Genomic DNA, 12,851 nt, shown 5'->3' on the forward strand with positions numbered 1-12,851 from the left:
ATTTCTGCTCATTCTGAATCAGATACAGATAAAGTAGCACAGTAAAGATTACATTTACATGAATGCATTAGTGAGAGCAATTACGTGTGTGAATTATTGAGAAGGGTCTGGCTGCAGACTTGCACTTGCACTCTCAGACTTGCACTCTCAGACACTTGTGCTTCCGCTAGCGACGTCACTTGCAGTCTTTATTTGTTTTATTTTGTTCTATTTATTGATAACTTTTTGTTTAAATCTTTCAACATTTTACAACAGTAGCCAGGTGGTGAAGACAAGAAAAAAGAAACTAAATTACAATGTCACTAGCAATCGCTACTTGCATTTTCAGACTTGTACTCTCAGACACTTGTGCTTCCGCTAGCAATGTAACTTGCAGTCTTTATTTTATTTTATTTATTTTTTTCTATTTATTTATAACTTTTTGTTTGAATCTATCAACATTTTACAACAGGAGGCGGGTGGTGAAGAAAAGAAAAAAGAAAAATAATTACAATGTCACTTGCAATGGCTACTTGCACTCTCCACTACCTGTGACGTCACTTGCAATCAACACTAATCGTGCATGTTGCCAATGGAGACAAGACGCTGTGGTGGTGATTAAAGGAACACTCCACCGTTTTTTGAAATAGGGCTTATTCACATTATTTCCTACATTTAGATAGGTGGGCAAATGCATTTTTGTGTCAGTGCATGCATTGTTTTAGTTTGACTGGGTCAACGTTAGCTTAGCTTAGCACAATGAATGGAATCCTTTGTTGCCAGCTAGCATGGCCTGAGTAAAAGTGATCAAAAAAATAATTACTTCTTGTGGCCTGCGTATTCACAATGAGTACAAATAGCGATCCAGATTAACACTAGGCGATTTCCTAGGCAGATATTGGCTTGGGACTATATTATGGGGAAGCACAGGCGAAGCACTGCTGCTTAGGCGAAGCACTGCTACTTCGGCGCAGAGATATCACGCAACACATGAAATCCCACGACTTCCGTCAACATACCGGCGTGAATAGTAGCTGCCTGGCTATTTTCCTTACAGTACACGAATGGCGATGAACATGGCTGATTTTGAGAGAGACGAAGAGGGTGACTTCTCAGACAGTCAAGAACCAGAACCATACCTATTTGAACCAGAGTTTACAGAAGACAAGCTGCGTGCTTTGGAAATAGAACGACAGGAGGAGGAGGTGGCGATCGCTCAACAGCCTGAGGACGTGAGGATGAGAGCCAACATGAACTGGTGGTGTGAATGTGGGGGAATATGCCAATCTATGCCGACGGAAATAGAGTGTCTGTGCTGTAGAGAGTGGGACATGTTTTTGCCATTGATGACCAGGCTCAACACGTCAGATCAAGATGAGCGTGCCCGAAGTTGTGTCACATCTACAGAGGATTACACGCCGCTGATCCATTCTGCAGTACTCGATTTTTTTTCCGGTGTGACAAAGTGAACTGGAAAAAACGCCCCACGCCTGTGCTTCCCCATAATATAGTCCCAAGTCAATATCTGCCTAGGAAATCGCCTAGTGTTAATCTGGATCGCTATTTGTACTCGTTGTGAATACGCAGGCCACAAGAAGTAATTAGGTGGGTTTTTAAAAAAATTTTGATCACTTTTACTCAGGCCATGCTAGCTGGCAACAAAGGATTCCATTCATTGTGCTAAGCTAAGCTAACGCCGACCCAGTCAAACTAAAACAATGCATGCACTGACACAAAAATGCATTTGCCCACCTATCTAAATGTAGGAAATAATGTGAATAAGCCCTATTTCAAAAAACGGTGGAGTGTTCCTTTAAACGGTTAAAACTAAATTAGTACTATAACGTACAGGGTCCTGCAAGAAAAAGACAAGCCTGGACCATGGCCACAGAACAGCAGAATATGAACACAATGCACAAAGTTTTTTCGTTAAGCGTTTTCCTCCTGTAGAAAAAAACAAACACTTAATATGGCATAATGTATTAGGATACGTTAAGTTCAAATAAAAGACCCAATTCGATATAGTTATTATTTAATATACTACAAGTCTAGCAGATGGCTATGAACACAATGCAAACGCTTAATGTGGCCTAATAACAGACTAAGATGATAAAGACAATTCAGTAAGTCTAGCCTATATGTTTTGTTGTTGACTCAAGGTATATACAGACCAGCAAATATGAACGTGCATTATGAAATGCATTAAGTGATTTTAAAAGGATCAGCTCTGTACAGGCAAGCAGACGAGTACAGAACACTGTGAGTTAAATTGTACATTAAACTTTTTCCTCCTATTGAGAATGAGGAGTTGTCGTCATAGCACATAGCCCCTCCCTTGAAATCACAGTCTCCGCCATGTTAGCAGGATACCGGCGGCGAAACAGGATTGTTTACATGTGTTGTTAACTCGGTAGTAGAGGAGGTTCTCGCAATTCTGCACTGTTTTACCATGCATGGAAGTTCCTGCTGCGTTAAAAACTACTCCAGTACCTCTAACGACACATATGGAAAACATAGGAACAATGGAATACAGTTTTTTTTATGTTACACCAAGCGCAAAACAGCAGGATTTGGAGAATCTCTCAAGCATCCAAAATATCGACCCATACGAGCTCCCTGCAGCAGCACAGAGACCTGGAGCATTTACCTCATGCACGCATATGGACATTGGGAATTATATTGTTTTTGGTTTAAGTTACTACACAATGCAGGAGTTTAAAAGCCACAAGTTACGAGGCTTTCTGCTGTGGCTGGGTCCATCTACAGCAGGTGATGAAAACAGTGTTGTACTGGCCAAAGTAAGTTTATTCACATGCGTTTTAGCGTATTGTAATTACATTGCATTTAGAATGCACTTCTTGACCAAAATGACAAAGTAATTAACTGCGATTGTTTCGTAAACACTAGATTGTAACAAGATGTTCAATGTATACGAATGTTTCCAACATGTTTTGATGTAGGCTAAAGCTGTGTATGTTTAGTTATGATTTGATACTATACTATAGTACCATACTATACCAGGTTTTTGTGTTGGGGGCTGCAAAGTGGACAAACCAGTTCTGGGTTGGCTAGGGTAGTTAAATGTGTGATTGCAAGATGTAAATGTCCTGGTTAGATTAAAGCCATTAACAGTGTGAATGCAAGGTGACTTACATCGTAAACAATATAAACACCAATGTCCATATGTGTGCACAGAGGTAAATTTTTCAGGTCTCTGCTGCAGGGAGCTCGTATGGGTCGATATTTTGGATGCCTGAGAGCTTCTCCAAACACCACTCTTTTGCGCTTGGTGTGAGCTTGTTCCTGTAAGGTCCCCTTTCTTTCGCCTTATGTTTTTGCATTGCTTTATTTTCTTGTGTCAATTGCAAGTGTCACAGGTAGCAGAGAGTGCAAGTAGCGATTGCAAGTGCCATTGTAATTTAGTTTATTTTTTCTTGTCTTCGCCACCTGGCTACTGTTATAAAATGTTGGGAAATTCAAACAAAAAGTAAAAAAAAAAAATCAATAAAATAAAGACTGCAAGTGACGTCACTAGCAGAAGCGCAAGTGTTATGAGAGTGCAAGTCTGAGAATGCAAGTCTGCAGCCAGACCCTCTTGCGGAATTATTTCTACATGGCAGTGTCACTCTAGTAGTAGTGACACTGTGGGATTTAGTTATTAACAAATATATGCTTGAACTTTTCAATTTCTAAGCTATTTTTATTGAGAAATAAAGAAAAGCGTTGATAGTACATTTCCGCACTGAATGATTCTGTGCACGAGCGATCTGCGCGTGACGTACAAGCTTCTGTCTGTAGCCTATGTGTGTGTGTACAGTGCAGCAGCGCATTAAATTAGAACAGTTCTAACATTAAATTTTGAGCATCCAGTAATATAATCACACATGTCTTGTGGAAATTTCGGAGTATACATTTATTTATCATCTTAACTGTTTGGAAACAGAGCATAAATGTGGAAATCTGCCCACCACTGTCTACACATTCCTCTGCAGTAGTGGAGTAGTCTGAGAGCAAAAAAAATAAATAAGTCCCAATAATTACATTAATTTAGCCACATAATCATGTAGGAGAGCTGAGTAAATACCGTCTTTTAGCACATTCAAGATATTCAGTCTATTGAGATGATTTAAAGTTGCATAATGTCATCCTGGTGAAGGTAATTAATATGTTTTTTTATCTCACACTTCCCCCAGATGAAGTGAAAAGTGAAGCAGGTGAGTGTTGCTCTGTTTCTGTTATGTTGTTCCTGATTTAAACATATGGCTCAAATATATATATATATTTCCATCATTACAGTCCCTCAGTCAGACTCCTCCACTTCCAACACTTCACCAATCACATCTGCAGACATCACCAAAGGTAAAGCTGACATCAAACCACACTCCTGCATTATTACTCTCACACACGCTGACTTCCAGTTTCCCATAATGCCATGCAGCAAGCACATGTTACTGAGCAAGAGGTGTTATTTATTTATTTATTTGTATGTTTGTTGAGACCCAAGCAAACCATTTTAGGCAACACCAGGTGTCACATTTAAAATCCTGCAACATAGATATATAGTTACTAATATAAAATATGTATTTTTGTTCATCAGTAAATCCAGTTGTTGTGCTGCAATATCATCCTCCCATCATGCTACACTGTGAACTCTCCTTCAGAATCACATCTTCAGTTCTGCGCTCATGAGCAGTGTTATACTTGTATAATGTTACTAATCTTTGTATATTACTTTTTTCCCCCCTATGAAGTCTGTTGAAGACATGAATCATAAATAGTGATGCTAACAGATGTTTTGTGTTTGGTGAGGTAATTTCAGTCTAATCATCACCAAAGCTGTTGACCGTTTTATTCCTGGAAATAATTAAACTAAATAATTAAAAGTTTGATTGCAAAACATTATTTTGATGAAGTGAATGATGTTTTATCTCACACCATCCCCTTTCACACTGAGATTCCGGATAATTCATGGGTAATGCAAACCGGCAATTATTCCTTTTTTTGGTTCATCTACACTGTCAGTGATTTCCCAGAATCTGTGCATGCGATTACCATAGACTGTGTTTCACACCATAGACAAACCCGTAAAGGTCCAGTAATGTCACAAAACATCAGGGTGTGACGTGTAATGTATGGGTAATGTATGGGTCAACTTTCAGTTAAGCTGGCAAACGATCTCAGCTTTAGCGCAGATAGTGAGAAGCTAACTGATCTCTGCTTCATTACAGTTTGCACATATGGGTGCTGGTCATATAATTAAAATATCATCAAAAAGTTGATTTATTTCACCAATTCCATTCAAAATGTATATTATATGAATTCATTACACACAGACTTATGTATTTCAAATGTTTATTTCTTTTCATTTTGATGTTTATAACTGACCGTCCGGGCATTGAGATGCTACGTTAGAGCCCGTGTTTCCCCGGCAGACTTCTGCTTTCACAAGAAGGTTTAAATCTCCTCAAATTTCTCCATATACACCTAACCAGATGCTATATGTGTATTTGCTCCCGCAAACTCCTTCAGGAAGGATGGGGCTTCCGCAGCGTCCCTGTTCCAAGTGGAACGGGTACGTTTTCCCAGTGTTATCCAATCTCACCCAGTGAGGTAGTGCTTTGACAACAGTGAGTGGAACTACTTGTTCTGAGGCCGGCCTAAAACTAGTCGGAGTGCAGGCGGCTCGCAGAGGGCACTGGAAGGGGCAGAACCCATGGCACTGAATGAATTTTCTCTTCTTTAATGTCACAACTTAAAAAAAAAAAATTAGCACCTGTCCCTTCTTATTCCAAACAAAGGCAACATCTCTATGACAAAAGAACTCTTTTGTCTCATGTGACTGAATTACATTTTTTCAAGTATGTATAGTTTTTCTCCAGGATGTCCTTCAAACTTCAGTCTAGCTTGGAGGTGTCTATTCTTCAGAAGAGATGTTTTTCTTGGTCTGCAGCCACACAGTTTATTCCTGTCCGAGCCTCTAGTGTCCGTCTTCATTGAGACTTGACTGATTCATTCACTAGAGTCTCCACAGTTGTTCTTCGGTCTTTAGAAACCTCTCTCAATAGTATTCGTTACAATTTTTTTTAAAATCCTTCCATTCCTCCCGCTGTTCTCTTCACTGTGTGGGTCTCTTCAAACTTCCTAATAATACTTCTCAACACTTTGTTAAATGTGTATATGCTTCTCCTCCTGTGAGCATTAAAAATTATTTTAAAACATTTTTAATTTTAATTTTTTTTTTTACTTTTTTTTTCGTATTTGCCATGATGATAATACATATTATTTTACGTCATCATCAGTTTACAGTGTAATTTAATTTAAAGGTTATTAATTTAAATTAATTCGGTTAATAAGGCAAGTTATGTTAGTTACACAAGTCATTGAACAACAGTTTGTTCCGTAGCCAGTCAAACACATAATTTCTTAAGAGGGCTAATCAGACAGCACTTAAATGGCATAAACTTTAAAATATGTTAATAGTATATATAATATTACACAGTTAAAAGGTTTTTTATCAATATATTATAACAACATATTTGGTTTCGTACTTTTAATTTGTCACAAAAATGCATCAAAATGCTGTGTTTTATTTAAATTCCCCTGAATTTCAACTTTTTCATTAGGAAACTTATTGTATCATTATTTTACCTTGTAAAGAGGCTTTTTTTTTTTTTTTTTTTTTTTAATTGATATTGATATTTAATGTTATCAAGTATGCTGACAAGTGTAACCGAGTAATCCAAATAGGACCACTGTATTTTTTTTGTTTTGTTTTGTTTTTCATTATTTATTTTTATTTTTTTGGAGTCATGGAGAAACTTAAATTGTCTATTGTGAAGATTTGTTTTGAATTGTTTGTGATTTCTTTTTTTCTTTGTTACAGATTGCTAAAAGAATGGGTGATTTCAGCCCCTATACAGCAGATCATTGGAAATCTCCTGGACTTCACTCGAGGGAGATCGATGCTCAGGGATTGAATGGGACAGTTATTCAGCCAGCTGCAAAACACCTGGCAGACATGGAAACAATCATCGTAAGAGCTTCAACATTCCTGTTGTTTTACCAATACACCATCACTGAAATTATCATCAGCACATTATCTGTAATAATACTCCAGGGTCTTTATGATATTAGTAGAGGTAATAGATGTTCAATGTCTTATTCAGGTTTATTTTGTCTTTTCAGCTGGGAGCTGTACACCAGACAAAGACACTAGTACAGTCTGTAGTATTAATGGATTATTGCCATATACAGACTATACATGCAGAATTACTGGAACAGTCAACCAAAAACATTGTCATTTACACTGGTTACTTGAAAACACTTTCTGACAGTAAGTTTTTTTCTTTTTTTTTTCTTTTCCTTCAGATCTCTTTCCTCTGTCATTCTTCATTTTGCAGTTATTTAATGGATATTAAGATTTACCCCATGCATTTTCTATCGATAATGTGTATTGTTAATAATTTAATTTTTACAAACAATTAACAATTTACTGCTGAATAGAATTGTCATAAATGTTGCAATTAAATGCTAACTGTATGTAAATGAAAAGTCACAATTGAGTGTCTAAAATATGTTTTGTTTCATTCTGTTTGATAGAGCCCATTTTCAGATCACAAGTTGAAGTAACTCACCCTTCTCACAATTCTCTTGAAATAAAATGTGAAAACAAGGGACCAAAGATAGTCTGGAATGGAGGAGAGGGAACATTTGAAGCTGAAATCACATACAATGGAGAGCCTCTAATCATCAAACCCAAAACTAAATGTTCATTTCATTTTCAAGATCTTTACCACCTTACAACATATAACATTCAGGTACCTAAATCTCACTTCATTTCTTTCAACATCTGTCATTCAGCATGCCAAAGAGTTAGTGTTGGAATTGCTGTTTATGCAATGTTTTTATGTTTGTTTCACAGTTAATATTTATTATTTTCAGATTACAGCCAAGAATAAAGAAGGACATTTAGCTTTCATTACTTCTGAAGCTAAAACTGATTGTAAGAAAAAACTTTTCTCTTTTCAGCCTAACTAGAGATTTATTAGGGTTTACCATTTCAACTCAGATCTTTCATTGTTATCTTTCCATGTATCATCTTTCCCAAAGTGCTTTAAAGTTGCACTTTGTATTAGTTTTTAAGATGGTCTATATATATATATATATATATATATATATATATATATATATATATATATATATATATATATATAGACAAAAGTGTTCAAAAACACGGTGGATGCTAAGATAAAGATAAACTGATTATTTGGCTGGTCATGGGATCTCAGCATGATCTCAACAACTTTGGCAAATAAACACTTTTATTAGGCTGCTGATATGGCAGTTATTTATTTTTCCCAAAACCTTTTTTAATGAAGAAAACAACTGAAGATTGCCCGTTTAAATGTTCCAATATACTGGAAGCAGTTTATTCAGCCTAGTTTCATGTGTTTCTTCCTCAGATAACGTTAAGGCTGTCTTTGGATTCCGAGTTTTCCTGGGTGTTGTGACATCAATTGCGCTGCTCTTTCTGCTCTTCAAAAAGTACCTTCACAAAAGAAAGCAGTCAGTCCCTCTTAAGACACAATGTTTTCTCTGAACATTCATCAAATGTTCATCAATGTTTCTAATGGAATTTCTCTCCACAGTGATGGAGAAGTTGGAGATTGTGTGTATGTGAATGCTCCTATGCATGTACACAGAATGGACACAAAACAACAGACGAGGGAGTGAATATGAATGGCTGCAGTTTTATGGACAAATACTGTGTTAAAATCAGTAGCGTAGCCAGAAAAGAGACTCTGAGTGTATGAAAATCTGGCTGTGCCACATTTATTGTCAGATTACTGTGCAAAATTATGGATAGTATTTTTGTCGCACTGCTTACGTCCAACCATACTCCTAGTGGTAATTTGCAGGTCGTGTCAAAATTTAGTTAATTGTTAAATGTAATAATTTTATTCCAAATACGATAATTTTTAATTTCTGGTACGAAACTTGGACATTTCCAATCTGGTAACACTGTCTGTTGATGTTGGGCCCAGGGAGGGAGAAACATCCTCATCAGGTGTAACGTTAAGGCCTTGTGTCCGGCTGTCCATCAAGCCAAGTTTTTTTGCTTAAAAAAATTAAGAAAGGAGCTCTGCGACATATTGCTAGCTAGAAATGTGCAATCAAAAATGATCTGTTTATATCATAGACTGCTGGGGTCACAGTCAGCTGCTGTTTGCTGATTGGTTGGCAGTCCGAATGTCGTCAGATATATTTTAACAAAAACAATTTAAAATGTAAATTACATTTTAACATTTTTATCATTTTTGCACCATATATTGGATTCTTATTTCTGTGGCCCTGAGAGTTTGATTTAGAATGTTCAGTGGCATTACAGAACTGCCAGATTCAAACAGCTTTTGCGCGTTGGCTGGCACTGAGCCAGAGACGGACCCGCTCAGCGCTCATCATATATCACAATTAATATGCAGTGTTTTCAACCACATAATGTTTATTTTAGGTTTCATACATTTAAATATACATAATCACAGTAAAACAATACATTGGTAGTTTGTAAAATACACACTGATGTGTGCAGCAAAAACTATCTAATCAAATGTAATTTGCCGACGTGTTTTATTCATATATCAGACACACATAGCAGAACAATCAAGTTTAATCTATTCTTCGTCCAGTTCAACAGCCACTTACTTTCATGTATTTCGGGAGAAACTGGGGAATTCAAGTGCTGTACGTTAAATCCGGCTGACAGGACTCTGAACTGCAGCGCTCATCTCGATCAAGATCAATTATAAAGGTTTTTAAACGAATAATCTGAATATCAGATAGTTGACATGGTAAGCAAGTTTGTGTATATTTTAATAAAAAATGAAAAACTAAAAACGAATACCAATACATCTGTTAGTGGCTGCTGCGTGTCACTTGACAATCATGACGCGTCGCCATGGAAACAAGGGGTCAGTTAAAATATTTGTAATTTATGCGTGAAAGGATTGATTTAAAAATATATATATTTTCTAAGTAAACAACAATAGCCCAAGTTTAGTAAACATTTTTTATTGAGACTATAAAAAATAATTCTGCATCTATTTTTAGGTGTGCCAGCTGCCACTGTGGGTGGCACCGGCACACCCTGGCACACCCTGGCACACCCGTGGCTACACCACTGGTTAAAATTAAAACCAGTATAATATCAGAATAGATGGCTGCATATCCAGAGGAAGCACAACTTTTGGACATTCTTTACAGTGACTGCAAAAAGTATTTTTATGCTTAAGTCACAGTTAAATTTTTTTTTGTTAATGCTTAAAAATAAAAAAAACAAATATTTTGTTGCATTATGTAATGATAGTCAACTTTAAATGTGATAAAATACATCTAAATACTCTTTGGGTTCACAAGAGAGAAAGCCTGTAAATTTATTACCTTTTCTGTCAGCATTTAATGTTAAAGTTTTGTTGAAATTAATTGTTTGCCAAAAGCTTGCTTTACAGTATTATGTTAACAAATGATGGGACCATAAATGCAGTGCAATACATGGATAAGTCACATGCCTTTGGTGTGAGAAACCCGGGTTTGAATCCACTGTGTCCCTGAGCAAGACACTTAACCTCTAGTTGCTCCAGAGGCGTGCGACCACTGACATAGCAATTGTAAGTCGCTTTGGATAAAAGCGTCAGCTAAATGAATAAATGTAAATGTAAAGAAGTGTTATGGACTGACACAAGTACACAAATTTAAGATCCTCTGGATGCAGACAAGACTTTACTAAGCCTAAGTTTAAAATCAGTAGGCTACTGTATATGCTGTATTTTGCACTTTCACTCTGTTTGCCTTGTGTATGTCTTATTTTTTTTTTCCTTGTCCATGTGCTTCCTTAGCCCCTCCTCCATGTTTCCCCTTTACCAAGCCCTCTTTTTAGCCTTATTTGTCTAATTGTGTTCAACTGTTCCTCATGTGTTTTCCTCCCCACCCTTACCCTCTTGTTTGCTGGTTCGTGGTCATTTTCACCCCCTCTGTCTTGGTGTCCGTGGCTGAATATGTGTCTGTGTCTCCCTCCTTGCCTGGTTGGGCTCGTGCCCTTGTTTAGTCTAGTCCTTGTAGTTCCATGTTCTCGTCTTGCTCCTTGTTTTATTAACTTGTCTTTAATATGCCTATTGGTATTGCTTTACATTCCTTATTATAATCCCTTAATAAACTTTGTATATTACATTTTGTTTTAAATCCGTAAACTTAAGAAAATTACCTTGTTCATCTAATATATCTGTGATGAAAATTATTTCATTTTCAATTTATTGTTATCCCTCTGTTGTTCCACAAAGTGGAGCCATGTGGGGTAAAATTATGAGTGAATACCATCTTCCAGTTATGAAGGACTTGTTTATGATATTCAGACAGTTTTACTGGCAATTTGGATACCTCGAAATCACACTTTAAAAGAAACTCTAAGCCTCCCAGTTTATCACAAATATTTTTGGGGATATAATACCATAAACAGTCAGGTTTAAGGCTTTTACCCAGTTAACTCTAAAAACTCCAACCATGGATTTAAAATCAATTGTTTTTAACCCCCCTTTATTATAGTCCTTTACAAGTTGATTTTTTTATGTAGTGCGTTTTATTATGACAGATGAATTGGTAAATTATAGTATTTGCTTTTCTTATGTTTTGTGAACTTATATAGAGATAATAACTTGGGTTATTAATTTAGAAATCCCTTCCGATTTTGACAATAGGTTATGTCCTAAAATAGTTAAGTCTTCTTTTTATTTCTTAAAATTTCTCTGTTATATTTTTGGATTCTCTTATTGCCAAGTTTATAGATGAATTCCCAAGTATTTAACATCATTCTTAATTGGAATCATCTCCAAGTCTGTTTCAGTGCAATTATACAAGGGTTATATTTCACATTTTTTTAGATTATGGCAAAGGCCTGATGCCCTTGAAAAAAATAAAATAAATCACATTTAAAGCCTTCTGAAGAAATTATTTGTCCTTATCAAATAAATATCACTGTATCTTCAGCAAATTGGCTTATTTTCAATTCTGTGTCACAAACTTTTATCCCTTCAAGGTCTTTATTATTTACTACAAAATAGGCCAAAAGCTGCGTACAGAGAATGAATAATTTTGGTGAAATTGGGCACCCTTGTCTTATTCCACAAGAGACATTGATTTTTGCAGTAATTTCTGATTGAAGTGAAATATAATGATATGTTTGGTCATAAAACATTCTGATTACCTTGTAATTTGTTGTTGCCAAACCCAAAAAGTTGGAGCGATTTCAGTAAAAAAGTCATGTTCAATCAAATGCCTTGAAAAAAATCAATAAACAATATTAGGCTTTCTGTGTTAATAAGGCTCTGGTAATATAACATGTCCATAATTAGTCTAATTGTTATGAATGTGTCTACCTTTAATAAAAGCTGACTGAAATTTGTCTATTAAAATGGTTCAAGACATTTTCTTTTCTTTTGCCTTCTCCAAGTATATATCATCTAATTCTTTCTGAAGCATGTGTAACCATTGTGTCTCTTCTACAGTTTTGTTAGGTTTTCCACATAATAAACATATCTTTTCAACTATTGTGCTTTTGTTTACGTTTACGGTTGTCAGCAATTTTCTTCCCAGTTTCAATTGCTTCACTGGAAATTTAAACCACTCCCATTTATTATATCTGACAAATCCATGTCATTAGTTTCAATACATATTATTCTAATCTGGCTACAGAAATCTTCATTCAGCAACAAGGTATTGTTGAATTTCCAAATATTGTTTGAATTTTTTTTATTTATTTATTTTTTTGACTATTGAGTTGAGTGACAACCCAGTAAGACAATGGTCTGTAAGAGAAGATGATT

The 12,851-nt window shown here is 36.0% G+C and overlaps 1 long non-coding RNA gene across 1 annotated transcript; it reads left to right on the forward strand.

The window, feature by feature from the left end:
* The first annotated feature begins 6,882 nt into the window (after positions 1-6,882).
* LOC113040006 (uncharacterized) lies at positions 6,883-7,781 on the forward strand. The gene is made up of 3 exons (XR_003275133.1): positions 6,883-7,012; positions 7,165-7,312; positions 7,579-7,781. It is a non-coding gene; the product is annotated as an uncharacterized LOC113040006 (long non-coding RNA).
* Positions 7,782-12,851: the final 5,070 nt, after the last annotated feature.

Source organism: Carassius auratus, chromosome 22 (assembly GCF_003368295.1).
Source record: "Carassius auratus strain Wakin chromosome 22, ASM336829v1, whole genome shotgun sequence".
NCBI lineage: Eukaryota > Metazoa > Chordata > Actinopteri > Cypriniformes > Cyprinidae > Carassius > Carassius auratus.